We start from the raw sequence: 21437 nt of genomic DNA, 5'->3' as shown, positions 1-21437 counted from the left end.
GGAATTTTAAATTTTTTTGGATAGAGAAACCATGAGATTTTACTTTTTATTTTAAGTCAAATGAGGATTTACAACATAGGCTATAAACTTAGGTGAAGGCCGTATGTTTAAAATTAAAGTGAGTAATGTGAAAAGTCTAATTATGTTTTAATGCTCCAAATTGCTTAGAACTGATTAATTTGCATAAGACCAAAAAGTCTTACTTGACAAAGTGATAAATAAGCGTTGGTTCACAATTCTTGAATAAATATTTGATAATGCAGAGTTAAGAGGGTAACACTCTTTTGACCTAGGTAATGGGGAAAAATATACAGCTGGAGTTATTTTATAATGACTTTATTTCTTTTCTTTCTCATTTAAGATGACTCATATCTTGGTTTGAGAGACTGACAACTATTGGCTTCAGCAGGAGACTTCAGAGGAAATAAAATCCTTGAAAGGGGACAACTACAATAATTACTAGGTAGAGGTGAGGTTGGAAGCATGGGTACAAAATAATATTGAGAGTGGAAAATGGAGGAAAAATGAATAAAAAGACACTAAGTCCTGTAGCTAATGGAAATCAATATGGAAATCAGTTTGGGTTATTGGATGAGACTTCAACTCTGTACACAATTCATTTTAACCCAGATATCTTTTATTGTGAATTTGACAGTGTGCTGGGTAGGCACTAGGTTTGTCTGAAAGAGTCAGAAGTCTAAATTAAGGGCCACAAACTAAACGACCACAGGGGCTACAGTAGGTTAAAAATAAATAAATAAATAAATACAACAGGACAGATGTTAAAGAATGGAAAGAAGAGAGGATTACAGCAAATGTAAACAGAGATGTTTTCTTAAGGGAACACCTGCTACTCAGAAGGAACCATAGTAACCAAGAGGCAATGTTGGTTCAGATGTATTCGTATTCCTTCTCTTCTCTCTTCTCTTTTCTGCTGCTCTCCTCTCCTCTCCTCCTCTGCTTTTCTCTCTTTTATCTTGTTTTCTCCTTTTTTTCTACCTTTTTTTCCCTCCCTTCTCCCTTCACCATCTCCTACTTTTCCCTCTTTTTCTCCTCTCCTTTTTTTGTTTCCAATTTTTAATAGGAGTCAGAAAGCCAAATTTTATGCAAAGTCTCCCAAATTTCAATGCTGCTAATTAACTATAAGAAAAGAAGCAGACATACAAAGCATATATGTGGGAGTAGATACAGTCCGTGGACTGTCATTTTCAAGCCCTGGTCTACGTAAGTGAGTTGCCACAGTTTACATTATATATTAATTCTGGATTGAGGTTAATCCAAAACACGATTAGTGAATTACTACTTATTCCGTTACTTAAAAGCACATCTTAATTAAATGGAATTAAAGAAATTATAGGAGTAAATTTAGCTTTCTATTCTCTGATGACAGATTTAGGGAATGGTGCTTACAGTGGGTGCACCTGTTAAAAATGTTTCATTAGACTATTAATAAGAGCATGGTCTTTTTGTTATTAACATTATTTAATTTATTGTATGGCTCTAAATTAGAAGTTATTTCAGGTATATGATTAAGAGAATGAGGAAATTATTCAGAATACCTTCAAAGATTTTTCCAGACAGTAAGATCAGTTGTGCCAAGATTGCCTTTTGGAAAGCACGCTATGGAAACCCCACTGCCAGAAGCATATGGAGTTAGACCGCACAGAATCAAAGGCGTAATATTGTAAAGAACATTCCTGCTGGTTCCCCAGGGTGTGGCCTAGATAATGCAATAGTTAGTTTTCACCTTTGATTTAAGCTTTTCCAAGACAAGGTGAAATTCGTTATTAAAATCTCCAGTATAGCTCAGTCTGTTTTAAACTTTATGTCTACAACCAACTGGTTACTCTAAGTGTGAACATGTAATTCTTTCCGTTGTTATGAAGGCCTTTTGAAATCTCTTTGAGTCATCTCATATTATGGAAAATAATTAATCATATTCTCAGTCATTAAATATCTGTTTCATGCTTAGAATTGCAAAGAGTTTTATGATTGAACTTAACAAGTTTGCTTTTCACAGGCCCAGTTGTCATGTTTTGTGGGTTCCATAGTCTAACATGGAACATAAAACATTTAGGGACTCTTAGTGAATCTTGATCAAATTGAATTAATTAAAACTTAGCTATGAAGCAGTCCAATGCTACTAAGAGTCATGTGAGTCTAAGGGTAGATCAAAGATAAACTGTATGTAAAGATAATCATTTTTTGATCAGATAAATGATATTTAAAGCAGTTAAATAATGATGAGCATATTTAATTTCTGTTTAGAAGTTAAAACTTTATAGCTGCTATTTTTAACGGCTACACCACTCTATTTATATAAGAAAATTAAAATGGATGCTTAATTGTATAGTTTTGGGGAAAGGGACATATCCGTCATGAGGAAGTATACATTTTTTGTTGCTCCTTACTTTGAGTGGTTCTTCCATTGTAAACTCAACTTCTTAATGAGGCATAAGACTATAATAAAAAGTGTTGTTGTTTTTTAAATACTTGAAAAATGTGGATTCTGATCCTTGTTTTACCATGGTCCAATGATGTGGTCTGCCCATGTCAATCACTTTTCTGAGAATTAACTTCTCAGCAGACTAGAAAAATTATATTTACTATTTCTGTGTCTGAAATTGTAGGATGTGGAACAAATGAAAAATTCCCACAAAACTAGTTTTATTATGCAAATATAAGCTTGTACTTTTCTTCAACAGCCTTATCATAAATGTATGTGTGTAACTTTTAAGAATCTTTGTTGACTTTAATAATCTCTGAGCACAGAAGTGTAACAGTCACGTTAGACTAAGCTGTGCTATGTACAAATACCCACCGAATCCCTGTGGCTTGAACAAAAATTGTTTATTTTTTGCTCATACCATTGTGAGTCACTGGACTATATTCTGTATCTCACTCCCCCTGGAATGTAGGCTAAGGAAACAAAGCCACTACCTGGAATGCTGCCAGTATTCCTGGCATATTGGCCTTGTGCCACTATGGCAAGGGTAAGGCACACTGGACAGATTGGCAATTTAATGCTCACACTTCACACTTTACTGAATTAGTTTGCTAGAGTTGCCATCACAAAGCGTCCCAGACTAGGCGGCATAAGACACAGAAATTTATTTTTCCACAGTTCTTCAGGATGGAAGTCCAAGATCAAGGAGTCAGCAGGGCTGGCTTCTTATGAGACCTCTTTCTTTGGCTTATAGATGGCTGTCTTCCCCCTGTATTTCCACATGGCCTTCCCTCTCTATGTCTGTGCCCTCGTCTTTTAAGGACACCAATCTTATTGGATTAAGGTCCACTTAATGACCTCATTTAAACTGAATCACTTTTTTAAAGATCCTATCTCTCTCACAGTCACATTAGAGGTATCCGGCATTAAGACAACAAAATAATTTTATGGATGTGCAATTCAGGCCATTACAGGGTCCCATCAAATTACAGGGACCAAGAAGGAGGTGAACAGCTTCAGTGACTATAACAACTATCTTTTCATTGCTGTATTAAAGTATTTGGCATGTAGTTGGTACTTAATAAAAAATGTTTTAAATAAATTATTCATATACCAGTCACCTTTTTTTTCCTGAAAAAATATATGTATAATTTCACATGTAATATGTAAGTGTAATTTTATATACTATATGCTTTATGTCATTTACTTTAATCATAGTATATTATATAAAGCTTTAAACAAAGGTATGCAATAATTTTTCTCTCTTTGAAATAAAAGTGTTAAAATTTATCCTGCTGATAAGAATGGTGGCAGCGGCGTGGACTTTTTGAGTTCTCCTCCGGATTTTATCACAAACGGGACATCTATAACCCATCAAAGGACTCTCTTCACATCATGCAGAACAGCTAAGAGACTGAGGTGTGCAAATTGGGCGAGCAGAGGAAGAGGGAAGGGAGCGGAGTGGAAACTCGGCCCGCACCTGCAGAGGTGGAAATGCAGCCGGCATCCACAGCTGCAGAGATGCAGGGGATCCCAGGACGGAACAGAGAACACAAAAGCCAGGAGGTGGGCTCTTTCCCTGCGTCCCACAGCTGATCTCTTCCACCGAGAGGGCAGCATATCCAGCATTTGAGGCAATAACCTCAGCTGAGACCTCCAGCTCGGCCCTAGGTCAGACAAAGGACACAAACTCCATACCTGGGCCCCTCTCCCTGCTCTTCTAATCCTATCCCTTCCCTTCCGGAGACTTAAACAGGCCCCTGAACTGAGGAGTAGTGTCAGATTGCAGAGGAGCCTTCGTGCTCAGGATCTGGGAAGACTGGCAGGCAGCTCTGACCCAGGGAAGAGGCTGGGAAGAATGTGATATTTGCTGGACTAGGAGAGAAGAGACTCCTCCACCCCCAGCCACCACCTTTTCTGGCCTGCGGGAAGAGTGTGACACGGCTGGACTGGGAGAGAGAAGACCCTTCCATCCCCAGCCCCCACCCTTTCTGGCCTGCCTAGGGCGGGGCAATTACAACTGCGGAGACACACCCAGGGATCAGCAGTAAGCAGCAGATGCAGCTCTGGGCTTTCAGCAGCTCAGAAATCTCTCACCTGCCACACACACACATACACACACACACACACACACACACACACACACACACACACACAGAAGTGCCCTAAGACTCAGGAGAACTGGACACAGGGCTGGTGGTGCTACCCTCAGTGTGCATATATGCAGGCAAGGGCAGAAACTACACTGGCTTTGTAAAAACTACCATCCAGACCCCTCAGCCCCAGTCATCTAAATCTGCAGTCCCGAGGTCACTCTGGGCACCATGTGATGGGCTCTGCCTGCACAATACACAGGGGACTCTTTGGTACAGCAGAGGACAACCTGGAGGTTAGTTGGTGGGCTTAAGCCAAGACTGGCGCTGCTTTTTTTTTTTTTTTTTTTTTTTATATCTTTGATATCTTTGCCTGTGTTGAGTGTGGGTTATCAGTTGTTTTTACATGTGAATGTATTTGATTTTTTTCTTTATTGTTGTTGTGCTTGGTGATTTGCTTTGTTCTGAAATTGCCCTACACCAGGGCCCAGCTTAAGAGGCACAAGATTCAACACACCCAGAGGCCAACTCCAGACCAAACCAGAGTACTGCCGGATTTGACCTACAAGTGACACACCCAGAGGGAAGTCTCTACAGGCACAAGAGCCCATAGAGGCCAAACCACATTTAAGTGATCAACTCTCACACAGCAGAACACCCTGTGGTGGGCAGAGCCAAGTCTCACAACCAGTCAGTCTAGGAGTCAACCCCACCTACTCACAAGCAAAAAGCAATTAAAGATCAACTTTAACAGGACAATACACACAACATAAGAGTCACCTTTAGAGCACACACAGAGAAGAATGAAGTGGTGCAAGTCAAATATAAAGGACACAAACTACATAAAATAACCCAGCAAGAACTAAGAACCCTAAGGGATGTACCTAGTACATCGAAGCAAACACAGCGAGTCAGCCAGAATGGGGAAACAAAGAAACATGTCCCAAATATAAAAACAGAAGAAACCTCCAGAATTGGAAGGAAATGAAATAGAGGTAACCAAACTATCAGAAACAGAGTTCAGAACACTGATGATAAGAATATTTAAGGAGCTTAGAGACGACATAAAGAAGGATAGAGAAATCATAATGAACAACCAGTTAGAACTAAAGAACACAATTACTGAAATAAAGAACTCACTTGAAGGAATTAACAGCAGGTTAGATGAAGCAGAGGATCGAATCAGCGACTTAGAAGACAAGTTAGCAGAGATCACCCAAACAGAACAACAGAAAGAAAAAAGAATGAAAAACAATGAAGATGGTTTAAGAGACCTCTGGGATAACATCAAGCGCAACAACATGCACATCATAGGAATACCAGAAGGTGAAGAGAGGAAGCAAGGGATTGAGAACATATTTGAAGTAATAATGTCTGAAAACTTCCCTAACCTGATGAAGGAAACCAACATACAAGCCCAGGAAGTGCAGAGAGTTCCAACCAGGATAAACCCAAACAGGCCCACACCAAGACACATTATAGTTAAAATGGCAAAGGTTAAAGACAAAGAGAGAATCCTAAAAGCAGCAAGAGAAAGACAGAGGGTTACATACAAGGAACTCCCATAAGACTATCAAATGACTTTTCTACAGAAACATTGAAGGCCAGGAGGGAGTGGCAGGAGATACTCAAAGTGATGGAAAACAAAGGCCTACAACCTAGATTGCTTTATCCAGCAAGGCTATCATTTAAAGTTGATGGAGAGATAAAGAGCTTCCCAGAAAAGAATAAGCTAAAGGAATTTATTACCACCAAGCCAGCATTGCAAGAAATACTAAAAGGACTTCTGTAAATAGAAGAAAGATGAAAACAATCTAACTACAAATTTAAAAATGGCAATAACTATGTACCTATCAATAATCACTTTAAATGTAAATGGATTAAATGCTCCAATCAAGAGACATAGGGTGGCTGAGTGGATAAGAAAGCAAGACCCTTGTATATGCTGTATACAAGAGACTCACCTCAGATCAAAAGACACACACAGGCTGAAAGTGAAGGGTTGGAGTAAGATATTACATGCAAATGGAAATGAGAAAACAGCTGGAGTTGCAATACTTATATCTGACAAAATAGACTTTAAAATGAAGAACATATTAAAAGACAAAGATGGGGACTTCACAATAATAAAGGGATCAATCCGACAAGAGGACATAACCCTAGTAAACATCTATGCACCCAACATAGGAGCACCTAAATATATAAAACAGATATTGACTGACATAAAGACAGAGATCAACAGTAACACTATCATAGTAGGGGACTTCAACACACCTCTGACAACAAGGGACAGGTCTTCCAGACAGAAAATCAATAGGGAAACCACAGCTTTAAATGACACATTGGACCACTTGGATTTAATAGATATTTTCAGAGCATTTCACCCCAAAGCTGCAGAATACACGTTCTTTTCAAGCACACATGGAACATTTTCAAGATAGACCATACGTTAGGCCACAAAACAAGTCTTGATAAATTTAAGAAAATTGAAATCATACCAATTGTCCTCTCTGACCACAGTGCTATGAAATTAGAAATGAACTACAGGAAAAAAAACTGGAAGACACACCAATTCATGGAGGCTGAATAACATGTTACTAAATAATGAATGGGTCAACCATGAGATCAAGGAAGAAATCAAAAGATAGCTCAAGACAAACGAAAATGAAAACACAATGACCCAAAATCTATGGGATGCCGCAAAAGCAGTCCTAAGAGGAAATTCATAGCATTGCAGGCCTACCTAAAGAAACAAGGAAAACCACTAATCAACAATTTATCTTTACACTTAAGGGATCTGGTAAAAGAATGCAAAATAAGCCCAAAGGGAGTACAAGGAAGGAGATAATAAAGACCAGAGCGGAAATAAATGAAATAGAAACCAGAAAAACAATACAAAAGATCAATGAATCCAAGAGTTGTTTTTTTAGAGAAGATGAACAAAATCGACAAACCTTTAGCCAGACTCATTAAAAAAAAAGAGAGAGAGGACCCAAATTAATAAAATCAGAAATGAAAGAGGAGAAGTGACAACAGACACCTCAGAAATACAAAAAAATTTAAGAAATTACTATGAGCAACTATATGCCAACAAATTTGACAATCTGGAAGAAATGGACAATTTTCTAGAGGCATACAACCTTCCAAGGCTAACTCAAGAAGAAATGGAAATCCTGAATAGACTGATTACCACCAGGGAAATTGAATCAGTAACCAAAAATCTCCCAACAAACAAAAGCCCTGGACCAGATGGCTTTACAGGTGAATTTTACAAAACATTCATAAAAGAATTATCACCTTTTCTCCTCAAGCTCTTCCAAAAAATCCAGAAGGAGGGAAGGCTTTCAAATACTTTTTATGAGGCCACTATCACCCTGATCCCAAAATCAAAGATACCACAAAAAAAGAAAACTACAGGTCGATATCTCTAATGAACATAGATGCAAAAATCCTCAACAAAATATTAGCGAACAGAATTCAGCAATACATTAAAAAGATCATACACCATGATCAAGTGGGATTCATCCCTGGTATGCAAGGGTGGTTCAACATCCACAAATCAATTAATGTGATACACCACATTAACAAAATGAAAAATAAAAATCACATGATCATATCAATAGATGCAGAAAAAGCATTTGACAAAATCCAGCAGCCATTTATGATAAAAACCCTTAAGAAAGTGGGAATAGAGGGATCATATCTCAACATAATAAAGGCCATATATGATAAACCCACAGCTAACATCATACTCAATGGGGAAAAACTAAAACCATGCCCCTTAAAATCAGGAGCCAGACAAGGTTGCCCACTTTCTCCACTTCTATTCAACATAGTGCTGGAAGTCTAGCCACAGCAATCAGACAAGATAAAGAAATAAAAAGCATCCAAACCAATAAGGAGGAAGTGAAATTGTCATTATATGTATATGACATGATACTATATAGAGAGAACCCTAAAGACTCCACCAAGAAACTATTAGAGCTGATAGATGAATTTAGTAAAGTAGCAGGATACAAAATTAATATTCAGAAATCAGTTGCATTTATATATAACATAATAAAACATCAGAAGAAGAAATTAAAAAATCCACCCTGTTTACAATTGCTTCAAAGACTATAAAATACCTGGGAATAAATTTAACCATAGAAGTAAAAGATCTGTACTCAGAAAATTATAAGACACTGAAGAAAGAAATGAAAAAAGATACAAATAGATGGAAACACATACCATATTCATGGATAGGAAGAATTAATATAGTTAAAATGTCCATACTGCCTAAGGCAATATACATATTCAACACAATTCCTATTAAACTACCAATGACATTTTTCACAGAAATAGATGATATAATCCTAAAATTTATATGGAACCATAAGAGACCCCGGATAGCCTCAGCAATCTTGAGAAATAAAAACAAAGTGGGAGGCATAATGATACCTGACATTAAATTATACTACAAGACGACAGTAATCAAAACAGCATGGCGCTGGCATGAAAACAGACACATAGGTCAATGGAACAGAATAGAGAGCCCAGAAATAAATCCACGCCTTTATGGCCGTTTAATCTACGACAATGGAAGCAAGAATTTATGGTGGGGTAAAGACAGTCTATTCAATAAATGGTGCTGGGAAACCTGGACAGACACACACAAAAAAATGAAGCTGGACCACCTCCTTACACCATATACAAAAATAAGTTCAAAATGGCTTAAAGACTTACTGTAAGATCTGAAACCATAAAATTCCTAGAAGAAAATATAGTTAGAAACTTTACAGACATTACCCGGAGTAAGATTTTTACTGATATATCCCCTCGTGCAAGGGAAGTAAGAGAAAAAATAAACATGTGGGATTACATCAAACTAAAAGATTTTTCACAGCAAAGGAAACCATCAATAAAACAAAAAGGGATCCTACTGAATTGGAAAAGATATTTGCCAATGATATATCCAATAAGGGATTAATATCACAAATTTATAAAAAATTCACTCAACTCAACTCCAAAGAAACAAACAGCCCAATTAAAAAATGGGCAGAGGACATGAAGAGACTTTTTTCTATAGAGGACATACAGATGGCAGACATATGAAAAAATGCTCATCCTCACTAACCATCAGAGAGATGCAAATAAAAACCACACAATGAGATACCACCTCACCCCTGTCAAAATGGCTATCATCAATAAATCAACAAACAACAAGTGTTGGCGCGGATGTGGAGAAAAGGGAGCACTTGTGCACTGTTGGTGGGATTGCAGATTGGTGCAGCCACTATGGAAAACAGTATGGAGGTATCTCAAAAATCTGAAAATGGAACTACCTTATGACCCAGCAATTCCACTCCTATGTATCTATCCAGAGAAATCCAAAACTCTAATTCAAAAAAATGTATGCACCCCTATGTTTATTGCAGTACTATACACAATAGCCAAGACATGGAAACAACTGAAATGCCCATCGGTAGACGACTGGATTAAGAAACTGTGGTACATTTATACAATGGAGTATTACACAGCCATAAAGAAGAAAGAAATCTTACCATTTACAACAACATGGATGGACCTAGAGAACATTATGTTAAGTGAAATAAGTCAGACAGAGAAGGACAAATACCATATGATCTCACTTATATGTGGAATCTAAAGAAAGAATAAGTGAATGAACTAATCAGAAACAGTTTCGGAGAGATAGAGGAAAAACTGAGGTTGCTAGATGGGAGAGGGGGATGGGAATAAGGGGAAAGGTGAGGGAATTAAAAAGCAGTCAGTAACCACAAGATTGTCACGGGGATACAAAAGTTAATTTGGGGAATGTAATCAATAATGTTGTAAAGATTCTGTAGGGTATCCAATGGACACTTGTCTCATTAGGGAGACCACCTCAGGGATGATGTAGATGCCTGATCACTGCACTGTACACCTGAAGCTGAAGCTGAACAATACTGAATGTCAACTACAAGTTTATATATATATATGTACAAGAAGCGGAGTATAGCATTAGGAATAGAGACAGTAGAAATGTGATGGCTGTGTGCGATATCAGAAGGATAGTGGATGGGGGTGGGGGTTGACACAGTGTGAGGGATATAAATGATAAACATCTAAGTATTACTTTGTTCTGTGCACCTGAAACTAATAAAAAAAAAGAAAAAAGAATTTATCCTGTTGTTTTTTGTTGTTGTTTTTGTCCAATGGTCTGTTTCTGTCTTCTGATTATAACTGAAATTTTACCCACCTCTTTTCAAACATAGAACTTAAACTCTCCATGTGTCTGATTTCAGTCAATCACATGGCATTGATAACAAGAAATCTATTTATTTCAGAGAGAACCCAAAATACAAAAATCAATCTTACAGGGCTCATACATATGTTATCTGGATCATTAGAACGCATGCTTGCTCAACTGAGAAATTAAATGAAATTTCCTCCATGGGATTAGTTCCAGAGAGAGTGGCAGGGAGTAGTTCTGTACTCACAAAATTCTTTCTCAAATGTTAATATAATGTTACATAGGACAGTCGAGGCTAAAGCACATTTTCTCTCCTACATGGAGAGCTTTGTTGACAATTTATACTATCACTTAAGGAAATTAGAAGCTTCAGGAACTTTGTTTAAATAAATATACCAGTGTAAAAGGGTCATTACCTGTCTGTGGCTCACTTGCAATATCATCTTGGCTGCAACCATCGGAGGATGGAAATGGGTATAGATCAGTTGTTTTAGCAGTAGAATAAGAACTTCCATTTAATTGTGGTGTAATAACATTATAATGACAAAGGCTGTGAGCAAGACATGTTCATTACTTCACCTATAGGACAAGTAGCCTTGGCTTTCTTACAGTACCAGTTTCCCCATGATTTAATTATTATACTCTCTTCAATATAAATGAGCTTCAATGTGAGGATGACTCAGTTCTTTAAAAATAGAAAAGAATGGCCAAATAAAACAGGCTTTTGGTCAAAAACTCTACTAGGTTGTTTTATTTGAGATGTTAGTCCTTTAATTTCTTTAGTTATTGATATGTATCTTCAAAGTTACAAACGAAGGTATCCCCAAGACAGGAACATTTCTTTATTTCTTTAAAACTGAATGTAATTTCTATCTCAAGATTACATTCTGCATGCTGGCAGGAAAATAGTCTGGTAAGTATCAAACTGTGTACGTCACTTTTGGATCTTACAAATCATTTCAAGTTTAAACTAAGTCATGGCTGGAATCCTCAGAATGCATGAGAAAGTTTCACCTGCTCCACGCCATTCCACGGCAGCCCTCAGAGGCTTACACCTTTCATCAGGCTGTTCCTCCCCTCCTTGGGCCTCACATGGACTTTTCTCCTTTTGTTCAAACAATGGATGTCCCAGTTAGCCACCTCTGGGACTGGCTACCTGCCCGGAGTTCCAGCAGTGTACTCCACACACAGGACTTTTCTATATGGCTTTATATTTCCTTGGTTTTAACACAGGAAGCTAAGCAACCATTTCTATTCTCTCAGAAGCATTTGTAAACTTAAAATAATTCCAGATTAGACTTTGATTTGCAATGGGGGTCAGGATGTATGGCCTTCAACTGCATTCACATGTCTTGTGACTGACTTAATGACACCTCTCTCCTCAAAGAATCCTATTTGGTTTAGAGGGGTATTGCTAGAAAAGTCTAGTAAAACCAGCACATCTTTCTTTCTTTTTTTTTTTTTTTTGTCTTCTAACATAAATTGAAGCTTTTGAACATAAAGGTAAAAATGTGATATTGTTTTCCAGTTATGCTGTATTACCCTTTCCATGGGACAGTGGCTGTATCTGAATGAATGGAAAGTAGGAAGAATGCCTCTGACTACAAAGAGATTCTCAGGATTGAAAAGCAAAAGCAATGTTGTAACATTGCTCCTCTACTCATTTACAGTTTAGGAACTGGAGAGGTGGTATTTTATTATTATTATTTGTAGCAAAAATTGTGAGAAGGATGATTGGCTTCAAAGTCCTATATGTTTGCATCTGGCTATGCCACTTGTAAAATTTCTTGTTACATTTTCCTATATTTGAACCTACTGAAACATTACACTATATTTATATAAATTATTATACATAAATTATTATATTAAATTATTAACAGTCTTTAACATAATTTTTGGATAATACATGGTTGCTAATATTATTTTTGGCTTCAGAACTATATACAAAGTAGCTTTGTATATAGTTATATACAAAGTAGCTATTATTATTTTTTTGCTTCTTTATGCCTTAGCATATATTATTGTATTGACTCAGAGTACTTTTCCCACTCTCTTTCTTTTTTCTGATAAAAAATTAATTTTCCTTTAAAAATTCTGTTTAAATATTACATTTTTGAAGGCTTTCTTAAATTTCCAAGAAGTTAATCTTTCTCTTTCCCCAGGTCTCTCTGTATGTAATTCTGTTATGACACTTCTTACATTTCTTCAATAGCCTATCTTCTTCACACTATTTTGAGTTCCTCAAGGACAGGTACCGTGTTTTATGTTGACTCCTGAAGAACCAAATTCTAGTGTGGTATCAGGGACACTTCATTAATGTCCATTGACTGAACAAATACGTTAATCAATGTGTTTAATCTTAGGACATCTAGAACATATTTTAAGTAGCACAAAGAGTTTGCATTTTAGGGATCAGTTGGTGTTCACCACTTACTAGCCTTGTGGCAGAAAGGCTATGAAAATGAACTTGTTTCTTTTATATTTATAGTGTGTTTGTATGCAGAGACTCACAGTTGTCTCCCCAAATCCGTTATTTTTATTCCATAGCAATAGAATACCTAATCTTTAATTGGGCAAGTGGGCACACAGAATTTTAAAAATGTATTTCTAGTTTGCTTTGCAGAGAGAGATGGCTATATGACTATGTAAGTTTTGGATAATGAGATATAAGTGGAAGGCCATTTAGCAGCTACCAGAATCATTTACTGAAACAAATTTGCTTCGTACATTCATCTTTGCCCTTCCTCTTTTCCATTGCCTGGAATGTGGCTTAAATAATTAGAGCTGGAGCAGCCATAATGAATAAATGAATTGATCTCGAGACTGGGAGCCATGGATAACAAAGGAACATGATAGAAAGAACCTAGGATTTTGAGAACTGTATAGAACAGAGGAACCATACTAGCTTTGGACTACCTATCTTGACCTTTTAAATGGAAAATAGATACATTTGTATTACATTTTAATCATTTTTATTCTGGTTCTCTGTTACATTGACTGTGAATTAGTTGACCGAATTCAGGGTATAACCCATTATTCAGAGTTGAAGTGGTTAACCAGCCACTCTCAAAATGCACATTTTGAGTATGTGTATTACAGAGATATGCAAGGCTAGTAAGTGGTGAGATACGAAATGCATTTGAACCCTGTGCTGTCTAGTTTTGTGACATCATGTAGCTATATAACTTCCCTAAGTCCTGGTGTCCTTATTTGTGGGGGTAAAAAGGTCATCTCAGAAAATGGTTATAAATGAGATGATGCATTTTGAAGGCTTAAATGCTCAGTAATTTCCACGGTTTTCCCCACCAGAACTTTCTCTGTTAGATCTGTAAGAATAGAGAAATAATACTGACGCAGATTATCAAATTCCAATAAAATACTTGGTAAATTCTCTTGGGTATGACATGCTTGTTGGTAACATAGAGAAATATGTGTTAAGTGATAGAGAAGTTCAATAAATTCATAGACACCCCCAAATGTGCTGTTTAATAAATGATTGTCACCTGGGAGGGAGGTATATTGTGACATCATAAGATTCTCTATTTAGTCTTATAAATTTTCACCAGTGACTTGGATGAATAGATGTTTTGAAATGTGTAAGTGACACAGTACTGGGAAGAAGAGCAAATGTTTTCAGTGATAGACTCAAGGTTCAGTAGTTTTACCCAACAGCCCTAACTTGTACTCAAAATAACAAGAATCTTAGTACAAAGATTAAAATTCCTAATTTCCAATAAAAATGTTAGTTGCCGAAGTGCAGGTCTGGGATGCCTGGTTTGCAGAAGCTCTGATTGAGTGTTACTTTATATTCAAAGGGAGCCAATAGTAATTACGGAATGTTATGATTTTATTTTGTTAATAAAAGTTTAGATTAAAGCTTCTGCAAGTGTGATCTACAGATAATTTAGGTCATAATTCTTTGGAATATTTCTTAAATAGTCATATTCAATCCAAACTTACTGATTTCTGGGGAAATGCATTTATTTATTTATTTGTTTGTTTGTTTGTTTGTTTGTTTATTTTAAGGAGAGCACAGCTCACAGTGACCCGTGTGGGGATTGAACAGGCAACTTTAGTGTTAGCAGCACCACTCTCTAACCAACTGAGCTAACCGGACACTCTGGAGGTGGGGGGGAGCAGGAATGCATTTAAATGAAGTGTCCCAAACATTTCTTCGGAGACAGGGGTTTTAAATTTTAAAAATCATTGGTTTGGATAAGTAGAGTCCCACTTTTAGAATATTTTCTTCCATTCTGGAAACTGCATATTAAGAGATAGAGTTGACCTTAGGTTAATCCAGAATCAGAAACAAACTGTCACCTTCTCAATTTACCCTGGAAGATGTAAGGCAATCACTAATTCCAATGCATACTTCCTATAAAAAAAAAATAAAATATATATATATATATATATACATATATATACATATGCATATATATATATATATATATATACACACACATGCACACACATATATACTTTATATATGTAATTAATATACATACTAATTTTTTAATTAATAAAAACACTAAATGGATATTTTAATTTATCGATGAAGAGGATATAAACTATGCCGTATTTCTATGTGGAATAGCTTTATGTTGCTAAAAATATATACTGTCCAGTGAATATATCTTTCTTCTAGCTTTAAAATGCTCCTAAAATCTCAGTGAAAACATGTATATCTATACGTGGGGAGAATGTTATGCTAGTGTTAATCTTAAAGCCTCTTCATGGATAAAACTACTGCTAATAGATTTGGTCAGCATTTGCCAAGGAATTCTACTGTGTGAGCATTAGTGCTGAAAAGAGATATGGTGTGTCCAATTCCACAGGGGGTGAAATCATTGATTTATGTAAGCTTTTTCCTGTTTGTGCCTTCAGAACTGACTGACCTAGCAAGAAATACAGAATCTATCTTTCTATATCTTTATTTGATTGTGTTTATTGACCTTGGAATAAGGTTAAAAATTAATTGAGCTCTAAGGTCAATATTTTATCAACATAATTTTAAAAAATCAATATAATTCTTAAAGAGTTTCATTTCACCAGAGCTCTTAAGATAATATTTTTATACTGTTTATGGTATAAAGGAAGTGATATTTGTAGATAATCAATCCCAAAGTGATTTAATACTGTTTGTTGCCAATTTAATGTATTAAGCATTCAGCAGAGAACCATAACATGTTTTTAATTGTCAATTAATTAACTTCTTCTCTGAACAGAGCATGTGAATTATAAGAGTGTCTTAAATATACAGATGCTAAGTTTCTGCATTCACATAATATAGTTGAGAGGAGAAAAAAAAACATTAAAGTAAAATAAACTATGCATGCCTCCAAAGAGTATATAGATCTTTAAGCGTGAATTAATGTGTTTAAAACAAGCTGTTAAGAAATAAGTTATAATGATAAGTAAGGATATAACTTTTGAATAAGGGTTGGAAATTGTTTCTAATTTGACATGTGTCAGGAAATAGAAATTAAGTAAATAAAATGTGAAAGTTAAAGTATGATACTCATCACATAGGGTTAGAGCAAAAACTTGCAAAAAATTACGTGTTAGAGAGAGAATGATTCCCTCACCAAGATTTGCTATAACATGATTAATGTATTAGCTCATCTAAAGAAAAGTACGTCATGTGCTGCTTGGTCACAGACAGGAGAAGGAAGGTCTCGGAGGCAAATGCTGCTGATGTATCTGTAAAGCCTCTTGGCAGGATCCATGGGGTAAGCCTGTCTGTGGCAGACAAGGGTATGCCAGAGTGTTGTAGCTTATACTTTTAATCATATGACTAATGATTTTTTAAATTTTAATTTCTATTAAAATTATATATACAAAACCAGATAGCTATATATGGTACTTTACAAAAGGCAGTGGTCTCTTTCCCATCTTCCTTCCAGCCAGCTTTCAGCAAATCCTCCTGCGCACACCTTCATCTCACGTTCTTAACTCATTTATTTGGCATTTACATCCACATTACTTTATATCACTATTTCTTATTTATGTCTTTAGAGGTTATATATTAACTTCCTATTAAGGATAATGTTGAGTTAGCTGTCCCATACCTAACCTTCCCACATACATTGGCTTCACCCATCCTCCAATACAATTACATTACTTTTTTATATCACTATTCAGTTGTTATTATAATATGAAAATATTAACAGTTGAGCAATGTAATATAACAAAAGCAACAGCAGTAACAATGACATCAAATTGTTTTAGCATTTACTCTGGGCAAGACAGTAATTTTATTTTCTTTTTCTACCTTCTTATTCTTGGAGTTCAAATTATATTTTATTCTCTGTTTTAAAATAAATCATTCAACTATTTTAATGCATCTTTTCCAATTGGCCTCCCAATTATGTCTCCTCTTAGTTCATTAAAGCACACACACATCTTGTATACTACTAAGTTCATCTTTTTTCTTGAATATCTCTCATAGAGTCGCTCCTCCATCAGTTCCAGTCTGGTTATCCTCAAGGTCCACTCGGCATCATTATAGCAGCAGCTACATGCATGACATCCTGTTGATTTCCTTCATGTCTATTCTTGGTAGCATGCATCTTATGTCAGAGGTCTCATATTTTCCTTTTGCTTGGTTTACTTCCTAATTTTTCCAGGGCATATCCTTAAGTCAAAAGAGTGGCAGATTTGCATTGGTAAACACTTTAGGCAGCAGACCATCATGATTACCGACATCATTTAAGCCTAGTGACCTCTATGGCAAGCTCCTTGACCATAGTGTTAATACAGAACATTCATTAGGGCCATACCTGATTTACACAGCTGAAAAAAAAATCTACAAGTGAGATCAGCAGGAGTCTAGAGTGAGTCATTTCAGTGGAGAGTCATAGCTTCTCACTGAATTTCCAGAATCAATTTCCTTAATTGAAATCCTTGAATCAAATTAAAAAAGGCAATTTTGACCTATGTCCACCTCACCATATATCTGGCAGAACAACAATATTTGGATCCTCCAGTTCCAGAGTGTATGGTTTCTGGAAATAATATAAAAGAGTAGCAGTTGGCAAAATCCTGAATAAGTTATTATAGAAGATGGAGCCAAGCTACTATAGTTCAGCCTCTGTAAGAAAATAGTAAATAAAAAGTAGTACTGTATCACTAGAAAAGTCAAAGAGATAAGCACCATCAAAGACTAAAGATACAAGAGTAATGATTTACATGACAGCCCATTCTGCACAAAGAAATGCACTCAGAAGAAACAAGACACAGTGCTGTTTGGGCTCATTGGGTTATGGGTACAAGGTGTGCTGAGTCCTTTGAATTCCTCTACATGGATCTACCCCAATTCTGGTTTCCTCTTTCCCTAACATAGTCTTCACATAAAATTCCCAAGACAACTGTGAAGTCACTAGATGTCAAACTTTGTCAATCTGTAGGATGAAACTGAGTGTCCTCTTTTAATTTGAAGATATACCCATCCTTTGATATTGAAAAGTTTGCTGTACCTTGAACCCAAATTATAGCTATTTTGGAGATTTTGCCTTGTCATTCTCTTTTCTTAATACCTTCAGTGCTGTAAAGGCAGCTACTTCATCTCACAGTCCTTGATGTCCTAATGGGCTTTATGTTTTAGAAGTAGCAATGGAACCCCTAAAACCTTGTCTTCATTTCAAAGAGATAATACGATCAAGTGTCTTGTCACCATACACAATGAGGTCCCAGGTTATTATTCCCCACTATTGGATTTTCACAGTTTTCAGGTCAATTACTGTAGTATGTTGAATAGTGTCCCCCAGAAATTCATATCCACCTGAAATCTACGAATGTGACCTTACTTGGAAATAGGGCCTTTGCAGCTGTAATTAAGGTAAGGTTTGAGATTCGACCATACTGGATTAGAGTGGGCCCTAAATGCAATGATTGTATCCCTATGAGAAAGAGAAAAAGACACACAGAGTCACACACAGAGGCCATGTGAAGATGGAGGCAGGGATTGCAGTTATGCTGCCACAACCCAAGAAATACCAGGAGCCAGCAGAAACTGGCAAAGGCAAGAAAAATTGTTTCCTTGAGCCTTTAGAGGGATCGTGACTTTGCAAACACTGTTATTTCAGCCTTCTGGTTTCCAGAACTTTGAGACAATAAATAGCTATTATTTTAAGCCACCAAGACTGTGGTAATTTGTTACAACAGCCTTAGGAAAAACTAATACGATCACAAATGACAATTCTCTTTATTTGTCAGAATTATGTACACTATTCTGATTTATCTATTTCTGTGCTAGTCAGGTTTCTTAGTTGCAAAAACCAAACCAAACCAAAAATCAACCAACCAACCAACCAACCAACCCCAAATCAGTTTTTCTAATTAAAACAAACAAACAAACAAACAAATCAGCAATTTATTGAGGATATGGACCACTCACAGAATCCCTATAAAGGCTTGGGGATGAAGCTCAGAAAATGGATAGAAAATGAGTGGGGGTCTACACAGTCAAACACAGTCCAAATCAGGCCCTAGCTCCAGTCCGGTGTACCCAGCACTGTCATCGCCACAGAACACCAGACTGAAAAACTTTCCCCCTTCAGCAGTTTTGGGTCCTGTCTAAAACCACTGACTCTGCCACGACTTTCCCTGGCCCATGGACACTGGATGCTTCTGCCACTACCATAAGGGAGTGCCCTCCCTCTCCTCTTCTTTTCATCATTAGACACAAATTCAGAATCCTAAGAAGCCACATGAGTCTCGCCTAGCACAAATCACTTTTCCATGACCTAGTTTGCAGGGAAGCCAAAAAGGAGGCTGGACATGCAAGCAACAGTCATCATTAATGGCTGAGGACTCTTTATCCCACCAGATCTCATAAATGTTGGCAAGTAGGGTTGGTTTTCACAACTACAGAAAGGAGATCAAAGGTGGGAAGGCAAAATAAAAAAAACAAAGTTAAAAAAATCACAAATATTCATTGCACATATTTATCTAAGGTCAGTTCTAGTGACTCTACAGGGGAAAGAAAGACTTTCAGACTCTAAAAACTTAACATAATAGTTTTAATGAGAACGTGAGAGAAGTTGCATTGTTTTGTTATTCAAATGAACTATTTCTAATAGAAAAAAGAAGAATGATAAACACAGTTTTTCCTTGCATCTCACTAATGGCGTGTTGATAAAACACTTGGAACAATATACTTATATTTAACTTTCTTGTTTATCACCAAGAGATCTTTGCCCATATTTAAGCATTATGGAATCTTTGTCAGGGCCATATTCAGAATTATACTCTGGTAATTCCAAAGAATATAACAATTTTTATTTACATACATGTAAAAATATCAGGAAAATATTAGTAAAACTCAAGGCCTTGATAGTATTATTTGAGGAAATTAAGCAAACAAAAAAGCCACTTTAAATGTCAGTTCATGATGTTATTTCAAAGGAAATTTATTTTGTGTTCATAGATCAAAAAAGAAAATGCTAAAAATGAGTTTAATAGATCACATGAGATGAAAGAAAATTGTGGCAATTTCTTATTATCTGGGAAAGTCAGATTACTGGTTGTCACCTGAAGTACTCAAAAGAAACTTATTAACCAATCGAAAACAAAAATAAATTTCCATAATTTATGTTTATACCACTTTGAAGTTTGAACACATATGACTGAATGGCTTGTCTTTATGCTTGTTGTGTAATATATGAAAATAAGTCACTAATGCAGCATATATAGCATTTATCAAAGATTCAGGAATTGGAAGAAGCACAGTATGTTGTGTTATTTTACTCCATAACTCTGCTGTAGAATAAACTTCTGGTAAACTTTAGAGAAGGATGGGGATCTGGAAGGGTTTGGCAAACATTTCCAACATATGAGTTCACACAATCTAAAATTAAAAGTGTTCTGTTACACCATCTTTATTTGAAACTAATATTTGTTTTAAAATTGCATATGTGATAGGTATTACAGATTGCTTTGCTCTTCCTCCATTCCATTAATCTTCTAGTACGTCTTTCTACTGTAGATGTTGGAAAACTAAAAATTACATTTTCAATACTACTTCATAGCTAAGATCCTGGGTGCTAATTGATTCCCATTTAAAGATCCACCCTTACGAGATTGGGAAAACCCAAGTGAAAATGAGGCGATTTTGACTGTTTTCTGCTGGTAGGCAAGGTCATGGAAATATGAAAATTTTCTGCAGCAGTATTCCATTTCTCTTCTCTAGCTTCCTGGTTATAGAGAGGCTGTTATGTTCCAGGATGCAGGCACCAGTTTTGTGTGTATCACATCTGTGGTGGTGATGACTTCCTGACTGTGACTTCCTGATATCTGGAATGCAACCATAGCAATATTGTCTTAATCTCAATAGTTTTAGTGATGGCTTCAGGGTCTCCCTTGGCAGGCAAGTTCTTCGGGTTTGGGCATCATTCCTGAAGTCCTAGGCTGAATTGCACTCCTGAAACTCTTCCAGTCATTATGTGAGCACTTATTTTCCTCTGTGAAATCCCTTTCAAAATAAACACATAGAGTGATTTAGTTTTTTTCTGTTTCCTGCCTAGAACATTGACTGGTAAAACATTTTAAAATTATCTCACCAGACAACTTTATCTGTCTCCTAAAAATGAATTACAGAATCAAAAGAAATGTAGGCAGTGCAATTTGAGGATGGACACTTCTCTAAGAGGTAGCCAGTCAGATCTCC

This window comes from Rhinolophus sinicus, linkage group LG02 (assembly GCF_036562045.2).
Source record: "Rhinolophus sinicus isolate RSC01 linkage group LG02, ASM3656204v1, whole genome shotgun sequence".
Taxonomy (NCBI): Eukaryota; Metazoa; Chordata; class Mammalia; order Chiroptera; family Rhinolophidae; genus Rhinolophus; species Rhinolophus sinicus.
Note: the sequence above shows the minus strand (reverse complement) of the source record.